At 43.4% G+C, this 21,377-nt stretch overlaps 1 protein-coding gene across 1 annotated transcript in view; it reads right to left on the reverse strand.

Annotated features, from left to right (window-relative positions):
* The window catches only part of STEAP3 (STEAP3 metalloreductase), a 94,317-nt gene extending 77,757 nt beyond the window's left edge, over positions 1-16,560 (reverse strand). The window contains exon 1 of the mRNA XM_060262182.1: positions 16,535-16,560. The gene's annotated coding sequence lies outside the window, so the exon portion shown is untranslated. The remainder of the gene's footprint in view (positions 1-16,534) is intronic.
* Between the last annotated feature and the right edge of the window lie 4,817 nt (positions 16,561-21,377).

The raw sequence follows: 21,377 nt of genomic DNA on the forward strand, positions 1-21,377 counted from the left end.
GGACACCAGTGCAATTGCTATGCTCTCTGTGTCTCAGCACGGAGTCCATATTTTCCCTCTACTGAGTAAGCAGAGAAAACTAATTGAGTATCTTAATTTGCTGTTAATTTGAGGGAAAATAAAAAATAAGAAAGACAGCCCCATGATATTCAGGACCCACAATAAAGAGAAGCTATTCTACAATGTAAAAGGCTGTTTGGGGGTAGGAAAGGCAAAGAACACAATGACCGTTTTCGCACACAGCTTACCTCGCAGTCACAATCCTGTTCCCTCCGCAGCGTCTGTCGGATTTCCCACCATCTGCGCCGGAGTTACAGGAAGTACCGCAGCTTTTGCGTAGCAAACGTAAACCGCTAAAACCCAGTTTACGTTTGCTACGCAAAAGCTGCAACACTTCCTGTAACTTCTGCGTAGATGGTGGGAACTCCGACAGATGCTGGGGAGGGAACAGGATTGTGACTGCAAGGTGAGCTGTGTGCGAAAACGGTCAATATCTCAAAAGAAAGAAGGTGTACCACAAGCTGATTGACTTTTCTGTCATGATAGACAACAGACAGATTGAGGTGAGACACACCCAGAATCTTCTGGTTTGACAATGTACATAGTAATAGGCCATGAGTTGGTGCTACAAATTTCAGTTTTTTGTTACCAAGCAGCTGCATGGGAAACACCAAAGGAGATGCTCAGAAATAAGTGAGGTAGGGACAGATAGCAGATGTACTGTTCTTATAGACTTATCTTGTGATTGTCCCAATCTAGAATTTAAATACCGCTTATCCTCCTAGGTTGTTTTTATGATGCCATAGGATGGTTTGCCCCTAACCGCTGGTGCCAGATTGCTGTGGTTTTTCTCTTGATACATTCTGTGCTTCACTCGTATGGTTCAAAGAATTTAGTAAGGGGAAAAAACACTCTATGAAGTGTTGTTTTCACCTTGTTGATTGAAAGTGCAGAGATACGGCTTACATTAGCAGGGAATTAGCAGCAGTGCAAAGTTTGATCAGGATCCAAACAGCCGCTCAGTTATTTGAATTTGAATTTGTTTCTTTCACTGATAATGTATGATACATTGCTTTTGAAAGTGAAAGGACTCAGAAAAGCATTTTTGTCATGTGGCATGGGTGTGGAGGGTGTTGTTAGAAGATTAAAAATCGTCAACCCCTGGGTAATTCCTTGGCCTAGTTGGGTCATAGCTTCTGACTAAGGGTGAGCAGAGGGACTCTTGCAGAAGTAAAGTTTCCAGTCTGCCACCTCTCACTGCAGACGGTTGCATCCTCTGAAACAGTGTCTTCGGGGAAGGGGTTGGTGAGCTCCCAGCAACAACTTTGGAGCCTGTGATGGGAAGGCAGAATTGGCAAAAATCACCCTCCTTTCCAGCCTGCATCAATGCCTTCCATCAGCAGAAAACACAGTTAGGGTCTAGGCCTATATCTTTGATGCAACAACTCATGATGAAACCACCTACCGAGTAATTAAGTGCAGAATTTTCAGTTTGAGAACTGTGAATTTTCAAATTTTCATATTGTGTGCCTAGTCTTGGATCTCATCAAATATTTTTGCTAGTGGAATTTGAGTGGGGGGGGGGGGAATTTTGATAATTCCCTCCTCCAGCTGCAGACCTCTGACTCTCCCTCAACCTATGCTGGGGGAGTCTCTCAGAAGCAGCATGCTGGGCGGCATTTTTGGTTGCAGGGGGAGGTGAAGGCGAGAAAGTCACTTTCTAATATAATAATAATAATAATAATAATAATAATAATAATAATAATAATAATAATAATAATAATAAATTTTATTTATATCCCGCCCTCCCCACCTCGGCAGGCTCAGGGCGGCTAACAACATTTTATAAAAACATACAATAGTAGATAAAAGCCTTTAGATTTAACAATATAAAACATTAAAACATTAAACTTAATAACATTAAAACCAATCCAATAAGTTCTGCAACTGGAGATCCTTTCTGTCTGCAGATATATCCCAAAGGTTGTACATCTTAAAGGCAGGGACTCCTTTCCTGTAATGCACATATATCAGAGGTGGCCAAGGGCAGCTCTCCAGATGTTTTTTGCCTACAACTCACATCAGACCCAGCCATTGGCCATGCTGGCTGGGGCTGAAGAGAGTTGTAGGCAAAAAAACATCTGGAGAGCTACCCTTGGCCACCCCTGACATATACCATGAGACTCTGAAAGTAAACTAACTCTGAAAGTATGAACTGCAGCCCAGGTGGATCGAGAGAGAAAACTTTTATAAGGAAGGAAACAGCATCTGGAAGGACAAAGGGTTTAGAACTTGTTCAGGAAGATTCTGACACATATGAAAAGGCCCCAGGCTAAACAATGTTGCTACAGTAAAAAAAAAAAAAGCAATGGTACTTTTTGTAAATATGCTTCTATGGTAGGACAATTAAACTGTTCAGAGGACCCTTTGATAGCTGAGAAATCTACAACATAGTTTACTGGGTATACCACAAATGTATGGTATATTTACATGTACATTCAAAAATAAAGGGAGGTGGTCCTGCCCTTTTAGGAATATGGATCTCAGTCCTTCATTGTCTTATGCTTGGCCACGTGGCTACTGAAAAAACCTTGCATACTATGTGCCACATCAGCTCAGTGTCTGCCACACTTTTTTAATATGATAGTTAGAACTGCAGAGGATGCCTTTCAAGGATCTTTGGAAACTGCACTCCAACAAAATGCCTCTTGTGTGGCTCAGCCCCACTGTTAGGGAGGCTGTTAAGTTAGTCCTGGCACAACTGAGCCAGCGAAGGAGGAAGAACTGGGTTTGCAAAATGAGACACTATTCCTTTGCTCCAATACTGTAATCCTAGTACTGGGTTGTACTCTTCAGCCACTACTGCATAATGAATAGAGTATCCTGCCATAAGTCACATTACGTAGAAGAAGAGGAGAAGGAGGAGACTACCCAAAGGAGTCTAAGACACAACAGACACCCTGTGGTGGGTGAGGCTGAGAGAGCTCTTTCCAGAATTGTCCTTGAGAAAGCAGCTCTTTCAAGACTGACCTAAGGTTGCTCAGTAGATGCATGTGAAGGAGTGTGAAATCAAACCCGGTTCTCCCAGATTAGAGTCTGCGCACTTCACCACTACACCAAACTGGCTCTCACAGTTTTTTCCTACTATCCAGCTGGTACCTTTCTGCTTGGTCTCACATTACAAGCAGAAAGGTACCAGCTGGATACTAGGAAAAATCTTTTTACAGTCAGAGTAGCTCAGAGGTGGAACCAGCTGCCTAGGAAGGGGGGGAGCTCCCCTTCATTGGTAGTCTTCAAAACGCCGCTGGATGATTTTTTTGTTGGAGATGCTTTAAGCTGATCCTGCATGGAGCAGGGGGTTAGACTACATAGTCTGTATGGCCCCTTTCAACTCTATAATTCTGTGATTCTATGAACTATGCGTAAATATAGTTGTTGTTGCAGAGAAGTAGGACCTAGGAATTTGATACAGCATCTGCTTACGCATTATACTTAACGCTAAGTGCATAACTAAATCCCTTTGGGACTGAATCACTTGTCTACAGGCTTAGCTGAATCTGGATGTTGAGACTCTAAATGCTTATATGGTGGAAAAGACAACATTGTGACCACATGCTATGTCCCTAGCATGTAATGCGGTACAACTGATGGCCACAGGATAACACACGAGTTTGTTTTTGACATCTTGTATAAGGAATTCTGAGCCTTAGATACTGACTGATCGCCTGAAGTCCTTTTCACACATTGAAATCGCACCCGTTTCTGATTTGTCCACATGTTATCCTTCTGGGGAGTGCTCCTGTTGGTGGAATATCACATTTTTCAAGCAGTCAAAGCACTGCATTCTCCTGCTAGAAAAAATGTAGCACTTCTCCTGGATAGCGAAATAATTGCCCTGCCTTGCCAGAGTAGAAGGCCTGCTGTGCTGCAGAAATAGTCAGCCAAGAACTCAGGGCAGAGCTGAAGAGGCTGATTGGTAGGGCCCAATGTGCTAAAACATTTTCCAATAATACAGAGCCAGTAGCCATGTGGCTGAAGTGTATTGTTAAAGCTCGACATCAGATGCCTAAAAGGACCGAGTCATGGGGCGATGGGTTTATTTATTTATTGGGCTTATATCCCGCCCTCCCCGCCAAAGTAGGCTCAGAGCGGCTTACATACGCATAGAACATCACACAAAACCAGTTAAGTCAATATACTCCTGATACATTTAAAACCTAAAAGCATAAAACAATTTCAGGTGCTAGGACAATTTTATCATGATGGTATATTTGACAGCGGATAGCTGCCTATCCATTCTGTGTCTATCATCAGCTGTTACTACCAGATGTTCCTCAAAGAAAAAAAATCTTAGGGTCGGACCTGTGTTTTGAGGTGGTCGAGATCACTTCAATTTTTGTTGCAGTCTTCAATCATAGCTAACAAATGCTTGGTGGAAGAACACAGTCTTGCAGGCTCTGCAGAACTGTGAAAGATCCCGCAGGGCCCCAACCTTCTCAGGAAGCCCATTTCACCAGTTCGGAGCTGCAAAAGAGAAGGTGCTGGCTCTGGTCATCTTGAGCCTGGCCTCCTTAAGGCTGGGGACTGAAAGGAGGTTTTGCAACCCTGCCTGTAGTGTTCTCTGGGAAACGTGTGGGGAAAGGCCGTCTTGAAGGTATGCGGGTCCCTGGCCATACAGGGCTTTGAAGGTAAGAACCAGCACCTTGAAACAAATCCAGTATGCAATAGGTAACCAGTACAGCACTTTCAGCACAGGTTGAATGTGCTCCCGTGAGGGAAGGCCCAGTAACAACCTGGCTGCAGTATTCTACACCAGCTGAAGCTTTCAGGTTTGCGACAAGGGCAGCCCCATGTAGAGGGCATTACAGTAATCGAATCTTGAGGTGACCACAGCATGGATCACTGTCGCCAGGTCATTGTGTTCAAGGAAGGGAACCAACTGCCTTATCAGCCAAAGGTCATAAAAGGCCAATTTGGCAGTGGCTACTACCTGGGCCTCCATTGTTAAACAGGGATCCAGGAGCACCCCTAAGCTCCCAACCTTTGACGCCAATGTAAGCGGCACCCCATCAAAAGCCAATCGTGGAATCTCTACTCCCAAACCACTACAACTTAGCTACAGGACCTCCATCTTCACTGGATTCAGTTTCAGTCAACTAAGCCTGAGCCACCCTGCCACGGTTTGTAGAGCCTAGGTCAGGTTTTCCGGAGTGGAGTCAGACCAGCCATCCATCAACAGAAAGAGCTGGGTGTCATCTGCATACTGATGGCATCCCAGCCCATACCTCTGGGCAATCTGGGCAAGGGGGCGCATGTAGATGTTAAACAACATCAGGGAGAGAACTGCCCCTTGTGACACACTGCATATAAGCGGGTGTCATTAGGACAGCTTCTCCCCTATAGCCACCCTTTGTCCTCGACCCTGGAGAAAAGAGCCACTGAAAGGCCAGCCCCCGGATCCCAGCGTTGCCAGGGTTTGGGAATCTGACTCCCTGCTTTTGGTGAGTTGCCACTGATGCTGGCACCAACCATGAGGACACTGGGAGTGATCTTAGATGCCTCCCTTTCTATAGAGGCTCAGGTCACCAATTTTGCCAGATCAGTCTTTGGCTGGTCAGGCAACTGGTTCCCTACCTCTCTTCCCAGTGACTTGGTGACAGTGATCCAGGCAATGGTCACTTCCAGGCTTGATTACTTTAATTTGCTCTATGCAGGTCTGCCCTTAAACCTGATCCAGAAGCTTCAATTGGTACAAAATGCAGTGGTGCGCCTGCTAGCCGGGACATCTGTGCAGATGCACATTCAGCCAGTGCTGCACCAGCTGCACTGGTTGCAAATTGGTATATGACACCTAGCCAGCTTCATTGGATTGATACAAACCATTCCCCTTGTTGTTGGAAAAAATGTGGTCAGTTCGGAACATACTTTCATCTGTGGTGGGAGTGTCAGGAGGTGGTGCCTTTTTGGTCAAAAGTCAGGATTCGAATTGTAGAGTGGGCAGGGGTGAACATCCCTTTCAGTCCTGAATTTTCCTGCTTTTCGATCACTGGCCAGGTATCTCGATGGTAAAATTTTATTTCCCAGTTACTAGCAGCTGCCAGATATACCATTGCTTCCTATCGGAAAGATTCAGCTAAACTTACACTCAAGACATGGTATGATAGAATTTGGGAAACTTTCATTATGTCTCAAATTACTCAAAATGTATTCTTTTTAGGAGACTCTTTACTATCAAAAATTAACTATATCAATACTATTGGGATCCAGTTATTGGTTATCTTAAATCCAACAATGTTCTACCAAATCAGATTATAATATATGGTTGTTTACATAAATGTATTTATTCTACTCCTTATCAGTATTACATAGATGTGTTTATTCTATCCCTTATCAATATTTTAAAAAAATTGATATTAGACTAAGGATCATTAGCTTTTCATTAACTATTCAGGAAACCTAAAATGTGAATTTTATAAAGATGAAGTTATCAATATATTAATATATAACTTCCTCTGTAATTTTGTTTGAATGTTGGTTTATGGATACATATGTTGATCTCACACACTAATTGTCTGTAATGCTTGGAATGAAATTCCTTATGTTTGTTATGTCAGTTAAATGTCAAACAATTCAATAAAATTTAAATTGGTAATGGAATTTATGTACTGCTTTATGTAAGCTGCCCTAAACCCACTTGCAAGGTAGGGTGGGATAAAAATCCCAAAAATAAATAAAATAAAAAGATGTGTTATTCTTCAGCACCTCCTCACAATTAAACTTGTTCTGTGCCTGAAAAGTGCTAAGTTTGGGTAACAGCTCTAAAAATGGTGCTCTGAACAAAACAGAAACCAAACATTGAATGCACGGCTGGAAAACTTTCTAGCATAATTCAAAAAGGCAGATGTTGCCCTGTCAGGACAGTACAATAAAAAAAATGAAAAGCATCTCATCAGAGTGTGGACAATATTTATACAAGTTAATCTTTTTGACCACTGAGGTCTATTGCCTACAGAAACCTGAAAATATTTATTTTCAGCTGTCAGCCTCCAGGTTCATCTCAAGGTACACCCTAAGAGTATTGCTTGCCATCATAGATAGCCACTCATTTTCCTGTGCCATAACTATTCTGTGTTGTGACCAGTGTTCCTACTAAGCTGAGTTAGTGAGAGATAGCTCATGCATTTTTGTCTTAGCTTAGGAAAAACGGCCCCAGAGCAAACTAAATTATTCAGTAGCTCACAGCTTTAATGCCAGTAGCTCACGAAGTAGAATTTTTGCTCATAAGCCTTCACTGCTTAGAGGGAGTATTGGTTATGACAGCTGCAATTAGAAGACGGTGGACAGTTTTGTCACTATCCAAATGCTAAAATGACTGCTTAGTACATGTGGGTGTGAAAGGCCAAGTGTGATACAGTGGTCAGAGTTTCACATTCAGACATCAGTAACCAGAGTTCAAATCCTTACTCACACTCAAAGTCCACTGGGTGCCTTTAACCTATCTGGCACAGTTGTTTTGAAAATAAAATAAAAGAGGAAGCTTTGTACACCACCCTGAGCTCTCTGGAGGAAGGGTAAAACAAAATATAATAGCTAGACAGTAAAGCAAGGCAATGCAAGAATTTGCAAGTTCAATTGATACACAATGACCTTCTGTGCTTTGTACAAGTGTAAAAAGTCATATTGCAGTACAAAAGCAGCACAAGTCCTTTGCATTTATCAGTCATAAATTGAAGGTCATGCATCTCTGATGTCTAATGAAACTGATGCTGCTGTTTGCTGTGTTTTATTTTCCATTGTTATTGATTTAGCTGCTGCCAAAATGAGCCTTATATATGTTTCTGTTCATGTCTAATTGCACATCCAAGAATGGTTCAGAAACATGGGAAACTTTGAAAGTCATACAGCTGTTTTTCTGTTTATAGGGCTATACTGTCATCCCTGGTGAGATCAACGAGCATGATGCATCCTGGGGCAATTGTGAGTGTGCATTCAGCATGTGTGAGGCTAGTAAAGATTAGAGGGAGTTTTTTCCCCCTTTTCCTTAATCATCTTTAGCTTTACTATCTTGTATAGCAAGATGACCTGTCTGGCTGCTCTAAGTATCAACCAGAAGGGCACTTGTTCAGTTCCTTCTTCCTTGTGAGATTCCCTGTCAGAAGGGGTGGGGGAGAAACTTCCAAATGCAGCTTGTCTTCCAGTAGAGCGGATCTGTCCCCAAACTCCAACCCCTGAGCACCACAGGAGCTCTTAGCCTGCAAGTTGACAACCAAGGACTATGAGAGCCAGGGAAAGCCACTTTATCTCAGCATCACCATGCAAATGGTCCAATGGGAATAACCATGACCTAGTTCACAGGGTGGATGTGAAGATAAAAGATGTGGAAATAATGCTATTTACTTCTAAGCTTTTGTGTACAAAGGTAAGCAGGACCTATCCATCAAACATTTAAAATGCCAGAGTTTCTGCTGAACATAATCCAAGAGCTAAATAATCATCCAGAATCCTAGAAGCCTCTACAGTCAGACAGCAGTGCTCCGTTGGAGCCTGAGGTTTAATGAAACAGACCCACAGTTCTGATATTCCTTGGCACCCTTTCTTGCACAATGTTCTGTACCTTGCTTATAAATGGCTTATATAAAGTCAAACATTTTTTGCATGCCAGAAGCATCGACTTACTAAAACTGATGTTTTATTGATTTTAAATCCTATTGCTCTGGAATACTTTGAACTAAAAGTCTAATGGAAATTTTCCCAGGGCCTATGTGGAATAGCTGACAGTAACAAAGTGAATGCCCTCCCATGGATAAGAGGTGGCATTTACTACTGATGCCCCGTTATTTTGTACAATTGATTCGTAATGCACTTGGATGAGGGCATTTATCAATAATGATTTTAGCCTAATTAGCATTCATATTCATTAGAAATTGTCGAAGCACCGGGACCAAGTAACAATGTAAATATTTGCAGAACTGAGATGGCACATTAAAATATCTTTAGTTTTTATGAAGTGTAAACTGGAGTATCTGCAGTGAGAGTGATTATTATGAAACTTGGAACAAACACCTCCCCAGGACTGAACAGGGATATTGGTTTTTTATCTCATTACAGATGCTAAACCTACTCTCACTGAGTATAGTTATACATCCACTGTATTACAATGTATTTCTCTTTTAGAATAGTGTATCAGAACTTTTGGAATTGACATACTCAAAATGGGGATATACTTAATCCATTTTCACTATATTTTATTGTATTATTATTTTTATTTTTTTCTAATGGCAAACTAGAATGATGTTTACATGTAGTAAATTAGGTAGACAAGAACATCCCTATCCAATGTATTTCTCTTTTATCTGTATTGACATACTCAAACAGGGATATTGGCTGTTTATCGCATTACATATACTAAACCCATCTTCCACTATATTTTAATGTATTTTTCTTCTAATGGCAAACTATACACATGTTACATATTACAAGGTAAATTAGTTGGATGGGAAAATCGACTGAGAAAGTAATGCCCTCTTTTTGACCCAGGCTTATATAATAGAGTGATTGACAGACATTCTCATATTTTGACATATTTTATTGCTTTTGCATGCTCTTGCTACCCAGATCAAAAGTTTACTCAATTTGTTAATTTTACTATTCTGTCATTAGATCTTAAATTTGTACCATTTTGCATTCTAAACCACTGCCTACCAGCTATATACAGCCCTGCTCACTGTACCCGATTCCTTGTCTGATGAGGTGTGCTTGGAACACATGAAAGCTTACGTTCTGAATAAAACTTTATTAGTCTTAAAGATGCACTTGACTCCTACTTTGTTCTACTGCTTCACTCCAACATGGCTGCCCTCTTGGATCTATTTTTTTAGGCTGTAAAAGGAAGTATTAGAAGTTGGTGTATTCTGTGTCTGGGGGGGGGGGGAAATCTTCAAATTCCAGCCTAATCTGAATGATGCAAATTAATCTATTTGCATATATTTTATTATGCAAACGTTCTTAATATATATTATAGTAAGTTTCCAAAGTCAATGATGTTAACTAATTTAAAACTTCTTTTCCAGAGACTCTAGTGACAGAAGGCAAAAGACAAAGTGAGAGTGGGAGAAGAGAAGAGAGAAGAGAGAAGAGAGAAGAGAGAAGAGAGAAGAGAGAAGAGAGAAGAGAGAAGAGAGAAGAGAGAAGAGAGAAGAGAGAAGAGAGAAGAGAAGAGAAGAGAAGAGAAGAGAAGAGAAGAGAAGAGAAGAGAAGAGAAGAGAAGAGAAGAGAAGAGAAGAGAAGAGAAGAGAAGAGAAGAGAGAAGGACATGGGACTGGTGACCAGTGGGTGTGAATGCTTTCGTGTGTTTCACTTTATATTTTCAGTTATATCTGTGCCAGAACTTAGACAGATGTTTACTTTTGAAGGAGCTTTTGGAGTTTCCATTCTCTAATACTGTTTATTTTTTTTCCAAGAAAGTGGATATTTTTGCTATTTGGCTATTTATTTTATTGCAGTTTAGGGATTATACACTATGAGTATAATGAGGAACTGCCTCCTCCAGTATTTTCACTGTATTTAAAAATTATTTTGAAAATATTCTTAACAAAATTATTGGATATAAAATCTCTAATACTCTGGAATCTATTTTATTAAACTATTAAGAGGACATAAAAAGGAAAAGGTAGTCCTCTGTGCAAGCACCTCCGCATAAAACAGGAGCAGACTTAGCTGCTTTACTTTTGTTAGCAGTCAAAACTTTAATTGCTCATTCTTGGAAAAAGGAACCAATTCCAAGTGTAAGACAATGGTTTCTGAAAGTCTGGGACATAAATGTGTGTGATAAAATAGCCTCACAAATCTTACTGGTAGAAAACCCACTGATAGGGTTGTCAGGTCTGTGTTGGAAAATACCTGGAGACTTTGGGGCTGGATCCAGGAGAGGGTGGGGTTTGGGGAGGGGAGGGGCCTCAGCTTGGTACAATGCCATAGAGTGCACCCTTCAAAGCAGCCATTTTCTCCAGGGGTGTAATATAGACGTCAGTGGTGTACCAACAAAACTTGCACAAAGAACTCCAAATAGAAAGCATGCAGCAAAAAAACATAAACAGAAGACAGTTCAAAAGCAGTCTTTTCAATCACAAAGGATTTTAATTTATTTATTTATTTGATTTATATCCCGCCCTCCCCACCAAGGCGGGCTCAGGGCGGCTCACAACATAAAATTCAAACAATCGGCTTAATAAATAGTAGAACATTAAATAATTTACAAAAATTAAAACAATAAAACAGAGAAACAGTCAATCAATTTAGTACTATTCTTATAACCTTCCTTCACAGTTTTTAAATCCCAATCAGTTATATGCCAGCCGGAAGAGGACCGTCTTACAGGCCTTGCGGAACTGCCCTATGTTCCGCAAGGCCCTCACCTCTTCTGGTAGCTGGTTCCACCATCTGTTTTTAAAAAACAGCTGTATGCTAAGATTCTATAGTTTTGCCATTTTCTCCAGGGGAGCTGATCTCTGCCAGCTGGAGATCATTTGTAAAAACGGGAGATCTCCAGACCCCACCTGGCAACCCGACAGACTGAAGCAGTCAAACTTTGTTGAGAAATTGTTTTCTTTTTTTCAGTACATCACAAATAATGAGAATGATACTTGTGATTTACCAAAGATATATTTGGATTTTGTTTTTGTTTTTTAAAAATGTAATTATAGAAGAAGATATCGGATTTATATCCCACCCTCTACTCTGAATCTCAGAGTGGTCACCATCTCCTTTACCTTCCCCTCCCACCACACACACACAACAGATACCCTGTGAGGTAGGTGGGGCTGAGAGAGCTCTTGCAAGCAGCCGCCCTTTCAAGGACGACTCCTATGAGAGTTATGGCTGATCCAAGGCCATTCCAGCAGCAGCAAGTGAAGGAGTGGGGAATCAAACCTGGTTCTCCTAGATAACCATCACACCAAACTGACTCTCATGTCTTATTGACACCTGTATAAGTAGTTATGGAAGTATAGGGAAAGTCTTATGTTATAATTTTGCTCTGGCTCGTTTGTTAGAAAAAGTAGAACAGTCAGTAGTTTGTAAAGTTAATGTTGTTTTTGAAAACCTGAGTACTGTAGATACATGAGAAAATTTTGGAAAATCTTTTAAAAAATACATAGTTATATTTTTTTAAAAATAAATTCTTTTGGAACTCCCACGCAAGATTCCTTATTAGCTACAGGCAGAGGCTAAGTTTTTCCCACCTTGGCCCAACAACATTGCTACACATTAGAAAGAGATATTTCTGTGTATGTAAAGATTTTAAGACTAAATTCTTAAGGGGCACAGGTGTAAGTTCCCATCATCACATTTGAATGTATGGTATTTGGGATGATTACCTTTTCATATGGTCCTGTGATCTTTTTATTTTTTCATTCTTTCACTTAGGGCTTTAGGATATTATTTTATTTTATTCAGTTTTTGATGTTATTGTACCATACATGCTAGTAATGCATTTTGAAGGACTGTTTATAAAGGCGGTGTATATACATTCATATCTTCCACTGTGCTTCTGCCCATTCCATTCTTGGCTCAATATTTTCTCCCATTTGTCCACCACTAGACAAAATGTTAACCACAGACTGTTGGATATTGGATCTCCTACATGACATGTTAGGAGTTCTGTCGTAGTTTTTCTTTTAACTTGCTCAGAGAGGCCTTCTGTGATACTGCATTTAATCCGAGTGGGGGTATTTCCCAGCACTCCCTTATAACTGTTTGTAAAATATTCAAGGGCACTGTGAGCATTTTAGATAAAATGTTAAAGGAACAACATCTTCCTGCATTTTTTCCTGTAATTTGTTTGCATGTCCTATCTAGTCAACTTTATTATTATTAGCTTTTCCCAGTAATTATGTATTTATGGTTTATTATAAAACTGCACTTGGCATTACATTTAACTCTCAAAGAAAAAATAAAATAAATTTTTGCAGGAATTTTGATACTATGTGCCACACCTCCTCTCCCAGCAGTTTTGGCTTTTAGTTCAGTCCCAGAAGTGGTTTATTTCAATGCACACACTGTACTTGGAAGGTAATTTAAATGTTCTTAAGAGGAAGAGATCATGTTCTTGCAATGAATGGTGTTGCACTGGCTGGAGGAAAAGGTGATAGGAGGAGAGAAGAGGGGAGACGACACTGTAATACAAATGGGTGCTGGAGTTTATGCAGTCATGAACTTTCTATCACCTAACAGTTCACTGCAGCCAGGCTCTAATCTTATCAGAGCACAAAGCTGCTTTATATCATGTCAGGCCATTGGTCTGTCCAGCTCAGTTCTGTGTTATCTGGCAACAGTTTCTAGGGCTCATGCAGAAAAAAGCCTTTCCCAAAGAAATATCAGAGAAAACAGCTGGGACCTCCTGAATGCAAAGCATCTGCTCTAACATTGAGCTCAACTCCATATGCATGATAATCAACAACAAATCCACAAGTGGGCTGAAGCTAAATCCTACGAAGACAGAGGTCCTTTGCTTGGGTCGCCGCGGCCCGGGGGGGGGGATCCCCCTGCCAGCTTTTGACGGTGCGCCGCTGATGGCGGCGGACAGAGTCAGGAGCTTGGGGGTGCTGTTGGAGCCTTCCTTAAAGATGGAGGCTCAGATAGCAGCCGCTGCCAAGTCCGCATTTTTTCATCTTAGGCGGGCAAGGCAGCTGGCCCCCTTCCTGGAGCGCGACGACCTAGCAACAGTGATCCATGCTACGGTCACCTCGAGGTTGGACTACTGCAATGCCCTCTACATGGGGCTGCCCCTGTCCCGGACTCGAAAGCTGCAGCTGGTGCAGAATGCCGCGGCCCGGCTGTTATTGGGTCTCCCAAAGTGGGGACACATTCGGCCGGGTCTTCGGACTCTGCACTGGCTTCCAGTGATGTATCGAGTCCGGTACAAGGTGCTGGTTATTACCTTTAAAGCCCTATATGGCCTGGGACCTGCCTACCTGAGGGACCGTCTCTCCCCATACGTTCCCCAGAGAGCACTGAGGTCAGGAACACAAAATCTCCTCTCTATCCCCGGGCCAAAAGAAGCCCGCCTGAAAGTCACTCGAGATAGGGCTTTTTCCGTTATGGCCCCCACTTGGTGGAATCAGCTGCCGGAAGAGGTGAGGGCCCTGCGGGACTTGGCTCAATTCCGCAGGGCCTGTAAGACGACCCTCTTCCGGCTAGCTTACACCTAGCCGGGATGGAACTTGACGTAACTGGCCTGCCATCTGTTTATATAAAATGATAGGTTATTGGTTTTAAGCTGCATTGTTTTTATGAATTGAAATGTATTGGTTTTAATGTTTAAATGTGAAGTATTTAATTGTTTATATTTAAATTGTTAAATTGTTATTGTTGGAAGCCGCCCTGAGCCACTCCTGGGAAGGGCGGGATACAAATCCCGAATAAATAAATAAAATAAATAAAATAAGTACCATTTTAAAAAAACTTTCTCCGTATTGAACATTCTATCCTCTGAATATCTGTATATCTTGAAGACCATGTTCCTAACAGATTCTGATCACTAACAAGAAGCTCAAGAGTCAGCACCATGTCCTTCCTCCACCTCATGTTGATTTGAGATTTCACTCACCACAGGTGTTAAATATGTTACCAAACCTGGCACTCCCCTTCTATTACAAGTGTTAATTAGTTTCAGACAGCTAGTGAATAATATCGGCACTTTAAAAAATTAGATCTGAATTTTGCATAAGAGAAATAGAACAAGAGTTATAACATTTTTGAAGTAGATTCTGATTTTTAAAACATAGAGTAACTGTGCCCTTAGCATTCTTAGACAGGTAACAACCAGTCAAAAATACAGTACTTAGTTTTCCAAACAGACTCACAAAATGTCTGCAGATCATTAGTCTGGACAAAGCTCAGAGTGGCTTGCAAAATATTAGATGAACACAACGCTACCTTGAATGATAAAATTATTTGTGTATCATGGGGTGATACACACAAGTTCTGATCCTAAACATAATTACAGGAGTCGGTTATCATGTTTTGGGCTGCTGACTCACAACAAGGATTCTCTATGCTGGTTTCATCACTGCCTTGTTACACAGTCAACAAAGACACTCAGGATTTTTTAAAAAATCTCTTTTCTCCTTATGATCACCATTTCCCCTGAAATGTTCCCGGACTGTGCCACCAGAGGGCTTTTTGAGGGTTTTTAAAATCAACAACAATCAGCTATATCAATTACTTTTTTAAAAAGTCCTTCAGTGGGATGGCAAAGAAAAAAGGTACCCATGAGGGGCTGACAACAGGAACATGGCACAGACGTTCATGAGATCATTGCAAGGCAAGAAAGTATGTATCTTCCCATCCAGAGTGCCAACTTACCCAGACTGTGCTTGGGAAAGTATATGGAGGATGGGGATTGGACCACTAGAGCATGACACTACCTGGATGGTCACTCCCCTCACCTTCAGCTTGGAAGCCAAAGCAATGAAAAACCTATGTAGGGAAGTAGCCTAGGTTTAGGTTGCTAAATGGCACCAAGCATGGGCAAGAGAAGCCCAAACAAGGTGGTCTCCCAAGTGGAAAGAGTAAGAGAGCCCAGCTTTTCACAATCCTAAATAGGCTGTCTGATGTTTACTCAAGCATTAATTTCAGCAGTAGAGTACTTCCATTTCTGACCCTGGGGTGCAGATTAGGTACCCATCACAAACATGTACTATCACACACTACACTTGCAGGGTAGACAACACAGAAACACCTTTCTGCTTTCCAGCTGGAGTAAACAACTGATGTTCATGAGAGTAGGTGTGAATATATCCTTCTGGGAGTACATTAAGGCAGGCCAATGCACATTTTACTTGAGCATAAACCCTTTTTTGGACAGCCGGTCTCTTGGTATATATGCACAGATTTGGGCAGCGCGTAATTTTAGCACTCCGGTTCATAACATAAGCACAGCATCTCCAAATGCCAGTTTCAGCGCACTTCTTAGATCAAAGGATTTGTACCTACATTTGGAAGGCGGCAGCAATACCAGATGGCCCCAGCTCATGCCGACAGGGATAGAGTCTTCCTTTATTCAGACAGCCCGCAAAGCGAATCCCGGCGGCGGGGGTGGTGGAGGGGAACATGCACCCCGAAACGCTGGCCAGAGGGAGCCCCCCGGGCAGCACCCCGCGCATAGGGAGCGCAGCCGACATTTGGAGGCGGGGCTGCACCCAGCGTGGGCAAGAGAAGCCCAAACGAGGCGGGGAGGCGCCCATCCGGCACATGTGTTCGCAGAGCGGCGGCAGGAGGCGCATTGGGGTGCCAGAGCGGGCCGGGAGACGCGGGCTGCGGAGGAGAGGAGGCACCTGCGCGTCAAGGCCTGCCAGAGCTCGGCGCGGCACCTCTCGGCCCCTTCTCGACGCGGGGGCTTCGTGCCCCTTGCAGCCCAGCTCCCTGCCCTGCCCTGCCCTGCCCGTCCCGCTCCGCGCGGGCAACCAGCGAGCAGCAGCCGACGGGAGCCCTCGCCACTCCCAGGCCACGCGGGCACCTTGCAGCGCTTACTCACCCAGCCTCAGGAGCCCGAGCAGCGGCACGAGAGAAAGCCGCGGCTCTTCGGCGCTTGGCCCCAGCGGCTGCAGGACTCCTCCTCTTCCGCCCAGCCCGCCTTACTCCGCCGGCCCTGGAGGGCTTCAGCTCGGCGGGGCGGGGGCTTTGGCCACCCCGGGCTGCCTCTTGAGAAGGCCGCCTCTCCTGCAGGTGGATCTGCCTGCCCCTCCCAGGTCTGCTCTTGCAGTCGCTGCACCCCGCCGGGCGACAGAGGCCTTCCCCTGGCGGCCGAGCTGCCTCTTCCCTCTGCCCGACTCTCAGCGGGGTGGCCGGGGAGGCAGCCTGGGAGCGAGGCCCGGCCGCCTGCTTCCTCTGCCCTAGGCAGCCACCTGCATGGCCCCTGCGGCTGGTGCAGCAAACATTTGGCCGGCAGCAAACTCAGCATCTGTTTCAGAGGCCTCTGGGCTCCCCCTCCCACCCCGGGTTGTGCCTGCCCAGTGTTCCCAGGAGGCTAAAGTGGCGGAGTGAACCGCACCACTTCAGATGCTCAACTGAAAAACGCTCCTTAGAAGCTAGCAAGAGGGGGACGAACGCTCTGTCGCAATCCCCAGTTGGTGTTCTGGTTTCCTGGGGATGTATGGAAAGGAATGACACGATTGCCCATGGCAACCAATGGGAGGGACTTGAAGGCCCGTTGCAGATAATGGGAGCCACCAAGAATGCCAACTGACTTACAAGGGCTCCACTGAAATACATTACAGCACAAAAAAAAGTTGCAAAGAAAATGCAGATTGGATTTCCCATTGAGTTCTCTGGGCCTAGATAGACTATTCTGGAACTGGAATGACAGATCACAGAGTAGAATGACAACACCTGGAATTAATAGAAGTGTTCTGGAACTAGAATGACAGTCCCCAGAGTGCAATGGGAGTCCCTGGGGGTAGCAGATGCAATGCAGAGTGCAATTGTAACCCTGACTCCAGTAAAGGGAACTAAAGAGTAGGGCTCCTCCCTATAAGGAAGAAAAGGCACAATTTCCTCTTCTGGACTAGAAGGCCTGAAGCTGCAGGGAGAAGCACTCTCACCATAGAAGCACTCCTCGCTGTGAATATTTTGTATTTATATTTTGTTATAAGTATTAAAATTGCTTATAATAATTGCTGAAAGTCTGTACTTTGTTCTTGAGCTTATTTGAAGGGGGTGTTATATAAATGACATTTCCTCTTCTGGACTAGAAGGCCTGAAGCTGCAGGGAGAAGCGCTCTCAACATTCGGGGTGCCAGTCCTCAGGTGGGACAGAAGAAACACCGCTCACCAAATGTTGCAGTGCAAGTGCTTGTGCACTCTTTTACTCAAACACTTTAACAAAATAATTCTTAAATGCCCTTTAAAGCAAAAGATCAGTCTTTAGTAGAAACTCAAATTTTAAAGATTGCCAGGTACATAGAGTCTGCTGTCTTCTCTTCCTTCTGTTGAAAGACGCAGATGGACCCGACTGCTCCTCTTTGAAGAGTAATGCAACAGGTGTAGTGGCGGCGACACGAGTCCTAGGTTCAAATTCATGTTTCCTTTACACTTCCTCTGGCCACAACTTTTATACTCTGGAACCCGTGCTTTAAGGCAACAGCTCACAGTTACATCTGACTAGTAGGCATGAACGGTTCTGTTTGTTGTTAATCTCAAAACTGCAAGTGTCACAAGGTGGGATTACAGTGCCATAGGTGTGAGCTCTTCCTCAGTTTTTAAAATATCTATCTATCTACCTATCATCTATCTATCATCTATCATTTATCTATCTATCTATCATCCATCTATCTATCTAGAGATAGATAGAGAGCCAGTTTGGTGTAGTGGTTAAGTGTGCGGACTCTTATCTGGGAGAACCGGGTTTGATTCCCCACTCCTCCACTTTCACCTGCTAGCATGGCCTTGGGTCAGCCATAGCTCTGGCAGAGGTTGTCCTTGAAAGGGCAGCTGCTGTGAGAGCCCTCTCCAGCCCCACCCACCTCACAGGGTGTCTGTTGTGGGGGAGGAAGGTAAAGGAGATTGTGAGCCGCTCTGAGACTCTTCGGAGTGGAGGGCGGGATATAAATCCAATATCTTCTTCTTCTTCTTCTTCTTCTTCTTCTTCTTCTTCTTCTTCTTCTTCTTCTTCTTCTTCTTCTTCTTCTTCTTCTTCATCTATCTATCTATCATCTACCTTTTATCTATCATCCATCCATCTATCATTATCTATCATTTATCTATCATCTATCTATCTATCTATCTATCTATCTATCTATCTATCTATCTATCTATCTATCTATCTATCTATCTATCTATCTATCTATCTATCTATCTATCTATCTATCTATCATCTATCAACAGTCTGCCTGCCTGCCTGTCTGTCTAGCACTGTTTCCTTAAAACTCCATCGGTTACACAATGCAGCCCCCAGAGTGGACTGACAGCTCCTGAGTATAGCAGAGATGTTATGGGACTAGAATGACAGGGTTCAGACTGTATAGTCAAAGCGATGGTATTCCCAGTAGTAATGTATGGCTGTGAGAGCTGAACCATAAGGAAGGCCGAGTGCAGAAGGACAGATGCTTTTGAGCTGTAGTGCTGAAGAAGAATCTTGAGATTCCCTTGGACTGCAAGAAGATCCAATCAGTCAGTCCTAAGGGAAATCAACCCTGAGTGTTCCCTGGAAGGTCAGATGCTGAAGCTCAAATACTTTGGGCACCAAATGAGAAGGGAGCACTCCTTGGAGAAGATCCTGATGCTGGGAAAGACTTCCTTGGCCTCCAAGGGATGGCAAAAGAAGAAGGGGACGGCAAAAGATGAGATGGCTGGACAGTGTTACTGAGATAACAAACGCAAATTTGAGCAGACTTCGGAGGATGGTGGAAGATGGGAAGGCCTGGCGTGACTTTGTCCATGGAGTCGCAAGGAGTCGGACTTGACTGTGCGACTAAATAACAACAAATGCCTAAAGTGTGGGGCTGATAATCACTTTGCCGCAGAGTGCCCCAAGCTGCAGAAGCCCTCATCGGATGATAAGGCAAATGACCCCAAGTGGAAAAGCTCCACATCAGTGAAGCCCTGCAAGGCTGCCCCTAAAGTAAGGGAAACAATTGTGTTAGTTGATCTTCCATGCAACCCAGAGAGCTCTGGGTCAGGGGCCTCCTTTGCCAGTGAGAGCACGGGAATGAAGCTATCTGGAAATGAGCATGTTACACAAACTGTGAGCCAAACGTGCTCCCCTACCCAAGTCAGAGCACACTTGGAGTCCTGTGAGAAATGGGAACTGAATAATTAATTAATACATTAGAGAGACTGTACAGAGGGAAAAGATCCTCAAAACTCCTACAGGTCTCTGAGGAATACAGGATGTGCAGGCCTCTTTATACCTAAAATGACATCACCCAAAATTATACAGAAAAAACTTGATTGGTTAATCAAATATGAGACCATTGGGCATTTTGCTGAACAGACCCTTATGGCCTGTGATGGCTCAGCCAAGATATAACTTTTAAATTTAACTTTGCTTGCAGATTCTAGATGGGACATTCCTTTGTCGTCTTCTAGCCTTCTGCTTACCTCTTGAAATATCCCACTGCCAGGAAGTAAAAAGCAACAACACATGCACTATCTAGCAGTTCCTGCAGCAAGAACAATGGTCCCTTAGGAATGTTGGCTGCTGTCTTCACATTTTGTGTGTGGAAGCTTGTTTCAATAATCCTCCTGGAACATCACATAAAAATGAACTCTAATACAGAAATGCTATATGCCTAATCGATATGTCGCCCGTATTCTGATTTGATTTTGAGTATTAAGTATGGTTTCTTGATGTGTCTCTGAGTTAATAGTGCAAGCTAAAATGTGCAAATAAGTGGTCATGTCTATCAAGCATGACCTGCTGTGAAGGGCCCCAATCTGCAGAGCCAAGGGATCGAAGCACCACCTTGGGTGAGGACAAAATATTAAATATTCCCATCACCTTGACGGATGCAATAGAGACTGGATTGGCTCAACACTAGTCACAGGGCTGGGACTGGAGCTAGAAGAGCTCCAAGAGTCCATAAGATTTGAACAGATGGATGGGACACCAATGAGAGGGGACCCCTGCTCATTCGAAACTGAATTGATGCCAATGGGGAACCACTGGGAGAGGCACACTTTCGTTGTGATGATCATGGCAAGGTTTCTAGTAGTCTTAGGAGTTTGTTGGTTCATGGGCCGTGACCCCTGTGTACCATGGAGTGAGGGCCAACTAGCTTTTGCTGAGAAAAGGCGTAAACAGCCCAGCTAGGTTCCCGAGTGGGGAGCCAGCCCTCCTCCTACTGCAGAGACTGTGTGCTTAACTTGGGAGGAGGAGGAAGAGATCCCACCAGAGAATAGAGACTTAAGCCAGGTTTTTTGAGGAGGAAGAGGCAGATGAACGGCTTCCCCATCAAGCCACAGACTGCTATTGAACTGATTCGGGGGGGGGGGGGGGGGATTATGCTCTGTGAGACTGACAAAGAGGGTCAAGCTATGGAAATTTATTGACAAGAACTTAGCAAGAGGCTTTATATGACCTGCCAGCTCCCCACACACGGCCTCGGTGTTTTGTTTTTTTACTTATAGCCGCTGTTGATTCTGCTATGTTTGCATTGCAACAGAGTTCACCAAAACTCAGTGGAAATTTTCTTTTTCTTGCTGAAATCAGGTTTGAACTGAGAAACACAGACTTGGACAGACTTAACACACACACTAAAACAAGCCCATCAGAATGCATTCAGGAATCCATATGGCTTTTCACAGCAATATAATCATGGCTAACACTTTATAGAGAGAGCCATTCTCCCCAGTGTTCTTCTTTAAAATCCAATCCTCCT

Source organism: Heteronotia binoei, chromosome 21 (assembly GCF_032191835.1).
Source record: "Heteronotia binoei isolate CCM8104 ecotype False Entrance Well chromosome 21, APGP_CSIRO_Hbin_v1, whole genome shotgun sequence".
NCBI lineage: Eukaryota > Metazoa > Chordata > Lepidosauria > Squamata > Gekkonidae > Heteronotia > Heteronotia binoei.